This window comes from Chionomys nivalis, chromosome 19, assembly GCF_950005125.1.
Source record: "Chionomys nivalis chromosome 19, mChiNiv1.1, whole genome shotgun sequence".
Classification (NCBI taxonomy): domain Eukaryota; kingdom Metazoa; phylum Chordata; class Mammalia; order Rodentia; family Cricetidae; genus Chionomys; species Chionomys nivalis.
In genome coordinates, this window is record NC_080104.1 from 53,624,007 (window position 1) to 53,637,141 (window position 13,135).

The following is a 13,135-nucleotide window of genomic DNA, read 5'->3' on the forward strand; positions in this document are numbered from 1 at the left end:
ATATATATATGCCAAGTATATCGATTTCAAGTTTATTGATTTACTTATGAATCAAATAGTTACCTTTGTTATGAGATTTCAGTATGTTGTTGTAGGTGTAATAATCTTTATTGGCCACCGGGTGTCAGTGTTGCGGTTGCAGTCCAGCGCTACTTTGGTTACACTCGCTGGTGCCTGGTTAAATACTGACAAATATGCTTTGCTCTTTGCTTCAGAGCAATTAAATCAATTCGGTACATGGAGAGAGGTTTTTTTTTTGGGGGGGGGGGGATCAAGTAGCCCAGAGCTCACAAGCAGAGGACACAAACCAGACTCACAAGCACCACACAAGTTGCCATGTGGCAGGATAGCCGTGGGTGGGGGGAATGAAGTGTGTGCAAGCAAGAAAAAAAAAACCACTCAGTAGGGTAAAATCAAGCCAGGCGGGTGGGTGTGGGAGGCCTAGGCCACTGACCTTTAAGGCCTTTTAGGCAGTCCACCTGGAAGGCTTGCAGTTGGGATTCACGTTGGGCGCCAGATGATAATGGAACCGCCGTGAGAGCTGCAACCATGCTCTAACAAATTTTGCCTGCCTGCAAAAATTCAGACCACACGGACGCCCCTGCCAAGTTCTGATACCAGCTCAAAACTTCGTGTGGCCTCCCATTTACCAAAACCGTGCTGGTCTCTGAGTGCTGTCATGACCAAACCCGGCCAAACCCTTCTGTAGGTGGCCTTGTTCAAGCAGGACCTTGCTAAGGCTCTCTTTACAATCTTGACCCGTCAGTGGGTGGGAATTTGCTCTCAAATCACCCTCATTGTGCGAGGGTCTCAGTTTCTTTTTAATAAGGACACCTGCTGCCTTCACCAGCCTTGTCTTCAACCTCAACAACGTCTGTGCCCCCTTCCTTGTAAAGTGCACGTTCTTCACATCTCAGTCCCTCTGCCTGCTCTTGCCCTGGCTGAGAACAGTGAGCAATAACTCTACCACAGCCTCCATGTTATATTGCCTTGAAATTTCCTCCAGCAAACTCTGCTGCTTTGAATTCAGCCTCACTCAGATTTTTAGGCCAGAGGCAGACATTGGTGAGAGACTAGAGAAGCCCTCTCGTCTAGTTCCTGGCAGAGTCTTTCTTCTCCTCCACCCTCATGAGCACAAACTTTACCGCTGGCATTTCTGTGGACATTCTGATCAGCTTGAGCTCCCGCCAGAATGCTTGCAGAACCCTAGGGCTCTTTCTTGCCCACAGCTCCAAACTCTTTCACATCCCTCCTGTAAACCATTTCCAAAGACCTGGCAACTACACGGTCAGGTTTCTCACAGCCGTGACCCCACTTCTGGTTCTGAGATTCTGTATTAGTCACATTTCTGCTTAACTGAACACGTGATAATGGAGGAAGGGTTCATCTTGGCCTGTGGAGCTATTCCATATAGTTTCCCAGGAAACCACAAATAGACGAAAACATTAGAACCAAATATGGGGCTTTATGACAAGACTCTGGCTCCAGAGAGGCATTTGAATCTTTGATATTCTGAAGGTAAAGAAGGTCTGTTCCAGTCAGGATGGAGTCATTTTTATCTTCTCCTGCTGCCCAAGACCACAATTCTGTCAATAATTCCTCGTAATAGATTGTATTACCTGGCCATCAGTGTCTAGCTGCCTTTAGGTGAATTCAGCTCATCCCTCTTCTTTCCTCTTGGGCTGTAACCTAGAGAGTTAGAGCTGAGAAAGCAGAAAATGGAGGGGCTAAGTTAAAACCCTTAGCTTATCACTCTGTATCGCTAGACAGAAAGGCAGAAGGAAGGAGGTATGATGTAAACACATTTTCTTTCCCATCTGCCAGTTCCCAAATAACTGATTCAGAGGCTTAATATTACTTATAAATGCTCAGCCAATAGCTAGGGCTTATTACTAGCTAACTCTTACATTTTAAGTTAACCTGTATTCCTTATTTACGCTCTGCCACATGGCAATACCTTTATTAGCATGACATGTTCCTCTCTTGCTCCCTCTGTGTCTTACTGGCAACTCCTGACTCCACACTTCTCCATCCCATCATCTTAGTTTGGTTTCCCCACCTATATTTCCTGCTTGGCTACTGGCCAGTCAGCGTTGTATTAAAACCAATTCGAGTGAGGAAACTTTTTTGTTTGTTTGTTTTTTGAGGCAGTGTTTCTCTGTATAACAGACCTAGCTGTCCTGAAACTAACTCTTGTAGACCAGGCTGGCCTCAAACTCACAGAGATCTGCCTGCATCTGTCTCTCTCAAGTGTTAGGATTAAAGGTGTGCGCCACCACCGCCCCGCTCGAGTGACAAAACTTTACAGCGTACAAGAGGATTATTCCACAGCAGTGTGAGCCATAAGCGCATGGCCAGAGTGGTACTAGATGAGCAGAAGGAGTGAGAGGGAGCCTGAGACTGGAGAGCTAGAGGGTGTGTGGGACCCGCATGCTGTGAGCTTTGTCTGATCCTTCCATGCTTATCACAGTGAAAAGCAAAAGCACAGGATACTCAGGCATGCAGAGGGCTGGTGTAAAACTACAGTGCTGTGGAATTGAATTCAGAAAAACTTTGAAACTGCTTCCCTGTGAGCATCAGGCTGCCTGGATAAGTAAAGCATGGGATGGAGGGGGCATTTCTGTGGCAGGAAATGATGTTGATAATGTGAACGGCAGCATTATTCATCGGGCTGTGAAGCCGTTCATTGTCTGTGTAATGCCTGCTGGATCTGGGGAAATCGTCCCTTTACGGACGGGTCATCTTGGCACAGGAGAGGCATGCCAAAGGTGGTAAGCAGTGCACAGATCAAGCTGTCGGGTGGGCATGCTGAGTTTGGAGGAAACAGAAAAGGTGGTGGTTTTGCAGCCTTACTCATGGAAACTTCTATGGTTCTACTTGGTCAATAAGAAAAAGTCAAATGGAAAGAACTTGGAAAATGAACTAAGTTATAGGGAGTCAAACAAGGTAATGTTTATCTGGAACATGGTGCCTAGTAGTACCTACTTCTGGGGCGGTGGAGGGAGCGGGGCGCGGAGGAGGGCTGGCAGGCTTGCGTCATGCCCCTCAGCTCCACAAATGCTGTTCCATACGAAATACTGGTTCAGCATTCCTTTGAAACTGGGCCCGCCAGACCAGTTCACCCCGACTTGGGAAGAAGGCCAGTAGACATTCCCTGCTGCTGATAGTTCTTGGTTCCATTGTAGCCACAACACTATGCCAGCTGGTACAGGACACCAGATGACGGTTGCAGGCCTTCACCCGAGGGATGTGTAGGAAGCACTGTACTACCTACCCAGTCCCAGGCATATTCCAGTCAATGAAACCTGCTCAGATACAGACGTGCTGTGAGATAATAGCAGATCTTCTCTACGGAGAAGGGCGTTCGGGCTTCATTTTTCACCTAGCTCAATGCGTATGCTGACTGCGTCTTCTCATTAGGGAGAGAGGGAAGGAGTCATGGATTTGGGGCTGTGGCTCAGTGGTAGTGTTCACCTGCCATGTTTGAGGCCTTGAATTTTCTAGAACCACAATAAACAAACACTTAAAAATGGAAGGGGAGCATGGGACTGGGAGACTCTGACTGCAAGCCTCTGCAAAAGCACTTAGCAGCCCCTCTCAGACCGCGGCACCTCTTACCATTTCACCCGCACAACAAACGGTATGAGCTGGGCCTTCTGGCAAGAACCAATACAAAGGCAGCTCTGACGGAGCTGACCTAGGCTTCCTCCTCAGGAGAGCAGTCTTGAGCGTGATTCCTGCCCTGGAAGAAGTGAAGCCACGGCCTGGGGACTGCCAATCACAGCATGAAGTAGCCTGTCTCGGTTCACTGTAGTGGAGACCCTGCTCTACGCAAGTAGCATGTGTATCACAGCTCAGTCTTCTCAAGAGCTTCCTGACTCCTGAGCCAGGCAGTGTTAGGCCTGGCTACCTCTACAACGACGGCCACCAAGATGGCATACATACACATAAGTAAAATAAAAAATAATAAGGATGAACATCAAGCCCCCAGGGCTTTGGAAAAGGTGGACATATATAATATAGAATATAACATATATATTTATTTGTAATAGATCAACAAGCTACTGAATAAATTGAAGGAAGTGTAAATGTATAAAATAATACATTAGAATGGAGAACTAACTATAAATATAGATATAGAAAATATAAAATATTATATTAAAAAAGCAAAAAAACTTTGACAAAATACTTTCTAGGACAATATAAATAAGGTTTTAATATTTGGGACATATGTAAACTAAATACCATTTATCTAAAATTTAGGCTTATTTGGCATCTTATATTTTTATTTGCTGCTATGTCAAATATGAATAATAAATACGGCATTAAGGGCAACGATCTAAACATTGCTGACTGCTGGCTGGTTTTATGTCAACTTGACACAAGCTAGAGTCATCTGAAAGGAGGAACCTCAACTGAGAAAATGCCTCCTTAAGATCCAGCTGTAAGGCATTTTCTTAATTAGTGATTGGTGAGGGAGGGACCAACTCATTGTGGGTGGAGCTATCCCCAGGCTGGTGGTTCTGGGTTCTAAGAAGAAAGCAGGCTGAGCAAGACAGGAAGAAGCATCTCCCTATAGCCTCTGCACCAGCTCCGGCTTCCAGGTTCTGACCCTGCTTGAGTTCCTGTCCTGGCTTCCTTCAGTGATGGACCACAAGGTGGGAGTCAAATAAACCCTTTCATGGTGTCTCATCACAGAATAGCCACCCTAACTAAGACAAATTGAAACCAGGATAGTGGGGTATTGCTGTGACAGGCTTGTCTATGTTGTTTATGGACCGACTGTGGAAGGACTTTGGAATCTTGGGCTAAAAGTCATCGAATGTTGAGAGCTCAGTGGGCTGCTGTGTAGGAACTTGGAAGATGAGAACGTTGAGAGCAGTGGGGATGACGGAGGCCTGGCTTGTGGAGTTTCAGAGGGAAGCAAAGACGCTACTGGGCCGTCTGAGCTAAGAATCGGTGTCTGGCCCAGCTGGAGCTTATGCATCAGCTGTGATTAACAAGAGGCCAGAGCCATTAGAGTGAAATCTTCGCTTTGCTGGGATAATGGACGCTGGTCAGCTGGGACTGAAGAATCAGCTGCGATTAAGGAGAGACCAGCATCACTGAGGTGAAATTTTTGAGAAGTGTTTTCTAAGGGTCAGCACACAGAAGCTGTGTCCCAGAAAGGGGCATGGTTGTTCCTCCTGCTGCCAGCTGAACTTGGCAGTGCAGAGCCCCAGGCGGTGTTGATTTTGAAGGCATAAATGAACTATGGAAAGCAGCTGAGGTTCGGTGCCACGTGGCAGGGCTGGCGTCCCCAGCAAAAGCCTGTTGGTGAAAGCGCAGCCCAGTCACAGCAAGGGACCCTAGCGTTTTGGAGATGCCAGTCCCATGGGATGGCCACCAAGAAGGGCCGCAGGTGTGGATCCAGTTGGAGCCCAGCAGACAAGGCGCGTGTGCTGCCCAGGGTGGAGCCGGAGAAGCGGAGGAGAGCCCTGAGCGAATCCCAGGTAGCTGGGCGGTGAGTGATTTACACTTAGGTGGTTTGGTTTGTTTTGCTCGGCTTGCAACAGCGCCCTGGGTTCTCCCCTCTGAAGTAAGGAAGTATTGAACTTATTTTCGATTTTATAGAGGGCCACCGTTCGAATGCTGAATTTAAAAAGAGATCTTATATTTGGATTTCTAAACCGAATTTTAAAGTGTTTGAATTTGTAAAGACTGGGGACTTTTGAAGTTTGTAAATGTTTTATATTGCGACATTGATGTTAATTGGTGATCTGGTGGATGGACAAGGAAAGGTTTTGGTATAATAGTGATATGTTTGTGAATCAAGTTGACAAGGCTAGCTTTTTGTTGTTGTTTTTTGGTTTGTTTGTTTGATTGAGACAGGATTTCTCTGTGTCGCCCAGCTGTCCTGGAACTCACTTTGTAGACCAGGCTGGCCTCGAACTCAGAGACCTGCTTGCCTCTGCCTCCCCAGGGCTTGAATTAAAGCTATGAGGCACAGCATCTGGCATATCCCAGCTAGTTTTACGTCAGTTTGACACAAGCTAGAGTCATCTGTGAGTGGGGAGCCTCACTGAAGCACCAGAACCCCTAGGACAGTGACCATTAAAGAAATCGAAAACCTTGCCTGAGCCAAACCTATCCTAGATCCCCCTTTGGAAAGCTCTATGGGTAAAGCATGTCCGCCATTAGGACCAGAGAATTCTTTTATGAGTTAAGTCCCACAGTGTAAAACAAGGAGAAGGATGTCCACATTTAACTTTGTGAAGTCATTGTCGATCCCAAACCTGGCAAAGACAAGCACAGATCAAATTGTGCTTCTTGTGCAATGCGGAGCCCTAAATTAAACATTGGCAAGGGGAATCCAGCTGTGTACTCAAAAGCGCGGCATGTCCCACCTCTTTAGGCGAAGCTGGCTCTGATACTTCAAGAAAAATGTCTTAGTATAGCTATGAACACAACTTTGACCTCTGATCTTTCACTAGAAAGGAAAAACCTCAGGGCATCTCCAGAGGATGAAGCATTTGACACCTGGCAGCATTTGGCATTCGTTCTTTAGTGTGTGTGGAGGTAGTGTGCGTGCCGCTGTACTCAGAAGACAGCTTTTGGGAGTCTGTTCTCTCCTGCCACCTTGTGGGACAAGTGCCTGTACCAAGAGAGCCACCTCACTAGCCACACATCCATTTTTTAAGATAAATTTTATGTGCATGTGCGTGTGATTATGCATGAATGTATAGGCGCCACTTGCATGCAGGAAGCCATGGAGACCAGAAGAGGGTTCTGAAGCTTCTGGAACTGCAGTTATCAGCAGTTGTGTGCTACCATACGAGTGAATCCTGGGAGCCAAGCCCCAGTCCTCTACAAGACCAGGAAGAACTTTTAGCCACCGAGATATCTCTCCAGCACCCCCACAGCAACTCTTTCTTTTCTTTTTCTTTTATGTGCATGGGCGTTTTACATATATGTCCATGCACCATGGGCACCATGGGATGCCCACGGAAGCCAGAAGAGGGCAATGGATCCCTTGGGACTGAGTTAGAGACTGTTGTGAGTTGTCTGTCATATGTGTGCTGGGAATCAAATCCCAGTCCTCTGCAAGAGCAGCCAGAGCTCTTAAAACACTAAGTCATCTCTCCAGCCCCGTCAGCCCCAACCATCCACACATGAAAACAGAACTGTGGTATAACCCATCATTTGGGAGGCAGAGACAGGGTGATTGAGAGTTTGAAGCAAGCCTGGGCTACCTAGCAAGTTCTAAGACGTCCTGACTAGAGAAGGTGATCTTGTTTCAAAACAAAAATAATTTAAAACACTAAATAAAAAGAAATGAAATGGATGGAAGCTCCCGTAACACAAATCTACATGTAGAGATATGAATAGATATAAATATATATACTTTTCAAGATTTTAAGGTTTATTTTAAAATTCTCTCTCTCTCTCTCTCTCTCTCTCTCTCTCTCTCTCTCTCTTTCTCTCTCTCTCTCTCTCTCTCTCTGTGTGTGTGTGAGTCCAGAATAGGGTCCCCTGGAGTTATATGTAGCTACAGGTGGCTGTGAGCTGCTCAGCATGGGCACTAGGAACTGTGAACTCTGAGAGAGCAGTAAGTGCTCTCTCCTGACCAATGAATATGTATCTTAAAATAATAGCAAGTTTTGTTGGGCACTGACCATGGCCTAAGTCTGTTGCTTTACCTACTCAATTTACATAATTTTTCTTTTTGAATCAGGGTCCCATTATGTAACCCTACTAGCCTGGTGTAGGCTAGGCTGGTTTTGAACTCACAGAGATCTGTTGACTGAGGTTTTCTATCCTGCCTGGTCCTGCAGCCATTAAGTCCCAAAGAAATTACACAGAGGTTTACATTAGTTATAAACTGATTGGCCTAGTAGCTCAGACTTCTTATTAACTCTTATAGCTTATATTAGCCCATAATTTTTGTTTGAGTTAGGCACGTGGCTTGGTACCTTTTTTTGGCGAGGCAGTCACATCTTGCTTCTTCTGTGGCTGGGTCACAACTGCAGAAAGAGCTTCCTTCTTCCCAGAATTCTCCTGTTCTCATCACCTTGCCTCTACTTCCTGCCTGGCTACTGGTCAATCAGCATTTTATTAAAATACAATTGACAGGGTACAGACCATTGTCCCACAGCACTTCCCACTCCCCCCCATTTAAAAAAAAAACAACTCTAAATCTAATATCCTTTGTTTAGCTTTTCTCCTGACCATTAGCCATAACAACTTATAACCAACATTCTAAACAAAGGAAAATATCCATAGTCCATTTTGGGGAATGTGGGTCTAGTTTTCTAGGATCCTTCCTGCTGGTTGAGGGCACTGATAATCTTATGGGGACCTAAAAAATTTTAGAATTATGATCAAGTCATGACTGGAGTATCCTGTAAGACTTGATCATCTCAGGCAGCAGTCTTGAATCTGTTCTGGATGTAGAACTCAGACATCTGGGCCATCTGTTCCTATCGGAGATTTCTCAGATGGTCTTCCTTGATCAAACCTGATTTTTCTTAACTCAGAATGAATCCACAGCCTCTCATTTCCTGTGGAAACAAAAGCAAAGCCTTTTCTCCAAAGTAGCATACCTTTTGACTTCAATTTTGACGTCAAGGTATTTCCAAAATACCTTGGATTAATTCAACAGCATTTATATATGAATATCTTTTAGCAGCTGTTGCTCCTTCCTCAGCTGTCAAGCAATTCAAAGACAACATAATAATATATAGTATCCAGAGTCTCTGTGCATTTTCATCTTTACATGGCTTTACTTTAAATTCTATTTCTTTTGTTTTTACTTTTAATTTTTTGGCTTTTTGAGACAGAGTTTCTTTGTGTATTTTTGGCTGTCCTTGAACTCACAGAGATCTGCCTGCATCTGCCTCCCAAGTGCTGGGATTAAAGGTATGTGCCACCACGCCCAACTACTCTCGTTTTTTATTTTTTATTTTAAGGACTTTAACCTTTTTCTTTTCTCTCCCAAGCCTGCATATATTTTTTTTTAAACACATTGCAAACCATTTAGGTTTTCTTCGTCTTTGAATCTCTCTTTACTGTATATCTCTCTTTTTCTGACCATGAGTCTCTAATTTGCTAGGCAATATGACTAGGATTCAAACCGTGGCTTTGACAGCTGGATCCAGCCCATTCTTTAGCTTTCTGAGATTCCAGCCTCATGGCAGAGGTACCAGCTGTAGCCATGTTTATTGCCACAACTCTATGGTGTTTCCAGGTCCCTGTCACCAAGCAAGCTGCAGCAGTCTGCTCACAAACCATACTCAAATGCTCTGTGGCTAGCCATCCTACCTGAAAGAGTCAGAGTTTGCACTGGCAGGATGGCCCAAAAAGTCAGCATTTTAAAACGGCATGTTTTTTCCTGCTATGGCTGAAAACCAAAAAGCATGCAGTCAGCTTTTCATCAACACCATTTAAGTGTTTTGTGGCAGGACCTGCAAGGTTTTACAGCTAAAGCTGAGTCAGGAAGCCTCTCTCAAATGAGAGTCCTTGCCTCTAGCAAACAGAGCCCATTCGAGAAAGTGCTGCTATCAATAAGCCGTGCTTAACTCTATTCTGTCTAGAATTACTTCGCAAGCTCTTCCAGGCTTTATGTGGATGCAGTTGTCCACAATTGGGCACCAGAGATCTGTTTGCTTCTGCCACCTGAGTGCAGAGAGTAAAGGTGTTTGCTCGTAATGCCTGGCCTCAATTCACAGAATTCTAATGAAAGGAATTAGAATGATCTCAACTTCACAGATGAGGTTACTGGAGTGTTAATATTCCCAGGGTGACCCAGAATAAACACCAGTGTGAAACAGATGAACTTACGAGTGACCACACTAAACTCACTGGCTCACCAATGAGCCACAGGAATAGTCCTGGCGAGAAGCAATGGATGTCTACTCACCCCAGAGAGGGACTTGAGGACCAGACAAAGTACAGGCACTGCTACCGAAGTCCAACTTGGTGAACCAGTGAGTTTAACTGGGCTGACTTACAGGAATACGGGTGAAGGGTTACTGACAGAAGAAAGGACTCTGAAGACAGTGGCATCACCAAAGCCCACCCCAGTATGAGCAAGAGCTCAAAAAAGCTGGGAATCTAGAGCATACTTCACAGCCTGAAGGCAGCTCAACAGGCTGAGAGTCTTTGCCTGGTAGCTCAGCTGGTCTGAACCTCTTCTAGGCAGTTTGGTGGTTTGGGTTTCTTCTAGGCCAGTGGTTTTCAATCTGTGAATCAAGACCCCTTTTGAGGATGGAATGAGCTTTTCACAGGGGTCAAAACAGTAGCAAAATTACAATTACAAAGTAGCAATGAAATAATTTTATAGTTGGGAGTCACCACAACATGGGGAACTGTATTAAAGGGTCACAGCATTAGGAAGGGTGAGAGCCACTGCTCTAGGCTGCCCCACTGGTCTTTTCTTCCAGGATGCTTGAATTGGTTTCTTCCACCAAGCAAGCTTGATCTGAGTCTCTTCGAGAACCTTACAGCTTGTCTTGTCTGAGAGTGACTCTCAGCAGTCTTTAATCTGTGGGAATCAGAGGTCTAGTGAATCTGGTCAGTTTTAGGAACTTTCTGAAGCTCTTTTGTTTCCTTTCTGTCTTAAGGAGCTTTCTGCAGGTTGGAGGGTTTCAGTACTGGGAGGAAACTGCTACACCCCACCATCTTTCCATCCCCAAATGTAACAAAACAAACAAACAAACAAAAAAAAACCTGGTATAGCAGAGGCCAGAGGAATGGCTACAAATTCAAGGCCAGCCTGCGCTATATAACAAGTACCAGGTTAGCTAGGGCTCTATAATAAGAAAGACCGGTTCTCAAAAAAAAAAAAAAAAAAAAAAGGAGAAAAAAAAGGAATAAACTATGTGAGCCAGAGGTGTAAAGTTGCCTAGCATAGTAAATTCCTGGGGTCTGGACTTAGTATAGAGAAAAAAATGATAATTAAAAAAAAAAAATCGGGCCAGTGAGATGCCTCAGAGGTTAACCAAGGCTGACTACCTGGGTTCAATGCCCGGAACTCACAGAGTAAGAAAGGATGGAGTCCCACAGCTGTCCTCTGACCCGCACACGTGCATCATCTGAACAAGCGCTTCCATCCCCCAGTGTAATGTGTAAAGGAAAAATTAAAGCACTAAAACCCTTTATTTTATATTACTATATGCTAGCAAAAAAGGAAGACATATTTTAAACGTGAGACCACATACAGAAAGAATAAAACAAGTAGAAAAATAAAGCCATCACTGAACATGGTGGTGCACACCTTTAATCCCAGCACTCAAGAGGCAGAGGCAGGTGGATCTCTGCGAGCTTGAGACCAATCTGGTTTATGTAGGGAGTTCCAGACCAGCCAGGGCTACATAATGAGACCCTGTCTGGAAAAATAAATAAATAAATAAAAATAAAAAATAATTACTTTTTAATTTTAAAAGATAACAAGGGAAACTATCTTAAATAGCTGGTGTAGAACTTAAAGAAAAAATTCAATACATAATATGATGTGAGGCCTATTTCTTTAATATTTAAATATTTATAACTGATGGCCAAGATCCATTAGAAACCCTCATCGGGACATGAGTCACTTGTCCATTAGAAACATCACCAAGGGCATGACTCACTCGTCTACAGCAAGAGTCCTTCAAATGCAGAAAGTTACTCAACCAAACTCATAAATCAGCACTGACAATTAAAACAACGCTGAGATCTGGGAAGGACAAATTAAACAATTCGCAGGGAGAACCTTCCTCCAGGAATCCTGGCAAACAGAGCCGGGAACAGCAGCAGTCTCTCACAGTTAGCGTAAAGCTGACAACTTCCAAGAAGGCGGTAGAGGGTAATTTTAGAACAAAGGCGTGAGGGAGCCAAAGCCAGGGACGTGGAGCAGACCAGACCTCTTCACCGAGAAGCCTAAGATATCAGAGAAACAAGCAGCGCGACTCAGCGCTCTCACAGAATAAAGAGAGGAGCAAAAACTGACCACCTCAATCCGTGTGGCAAAGCATTTGATAAAATGTGGCAACATTCACTCATGCTAAACATTTGGAAATAGGAAACTTCCTCAATCTGATAGGATGTGGCTTTAAAAAAAAACCCTACAGTATAGAGAAGTTGTTTAACACATCAAAGTCTGGTAAGCAATTTACTATGTCTAGTAAACAAATGTCTCGTAATAAAAAGTAATGCAAACACATGTCTAGTAATAAAGATTAATGCAATAATACTCATAAAAAAATCCATAGTAAGGCATCATACTCAATGACAAAACAAAAACCACCCTTTATGTTTACATCAGGGTCAAGATAAAAGTCACTTGCTGTTATCTTTTCCTTTCAGTAGTAATATAAGGGAAGTCCTGGCCAGCACACAAACACACACATGCACACACGCACACATGTGGGCGGGCACACACACACACACACACACACACACGAGGCATAAAGATCAAAAGGGAGAAATGTGGGCGGGGGTGTACTCAGTGGTAGAGTGTTTGCTGGAGTCCCTGGATTCCAAACCCTAGCAATGGGAAAAAGCGAGGAAAGCCATCAGGGGCGGGGGCAGTGTTAGCTAGAGGCTGTGCACAGGGAAGGCTCGGTCATCAAGTCACTGTCCTATTGGTACAGAGTAAGCAGACTGACCACCAGAACGGAGCGGGACAGCAGACCTCTGACAGAGAACACACACAGTCCAGTGGGAACGGACAACTTTAATAGAGCCGTTGAGTCATCTGGACAGGAACAATTGCAGTTTGACCCCCCCCCACCTGAACAAACAATCTATTCCAGATGGTTTGAAAATCTAATTATGAAATATTAAACAAGAAAACAGAAACCATCCCGTGACTTTCAAATAGTAAAATAACCAACTCTAAGAGAAAAAAAAAAATAACAGTCCATGAATCAGACTTTGTCAACAATAAGAGCCAGACTGAGGATCAGGAATTAAATGTCAGCCTGGGATTCAGAGCCAAATCCTATCAGGAAGAGGAAGAGGAGGAGAGGAAGAAAAGGAGGGAGGGAGGAGGGAAGGTTTACTCTGCATTTGGAAGTGGCCTTTGTGGGAGCCTGTAATCTGGGCCTTGGGGAGCAGAGCCAACTAGATTAGTTCAAGGTCATCTTCAGCTACACAGCAAATCCAGACCAGCTAG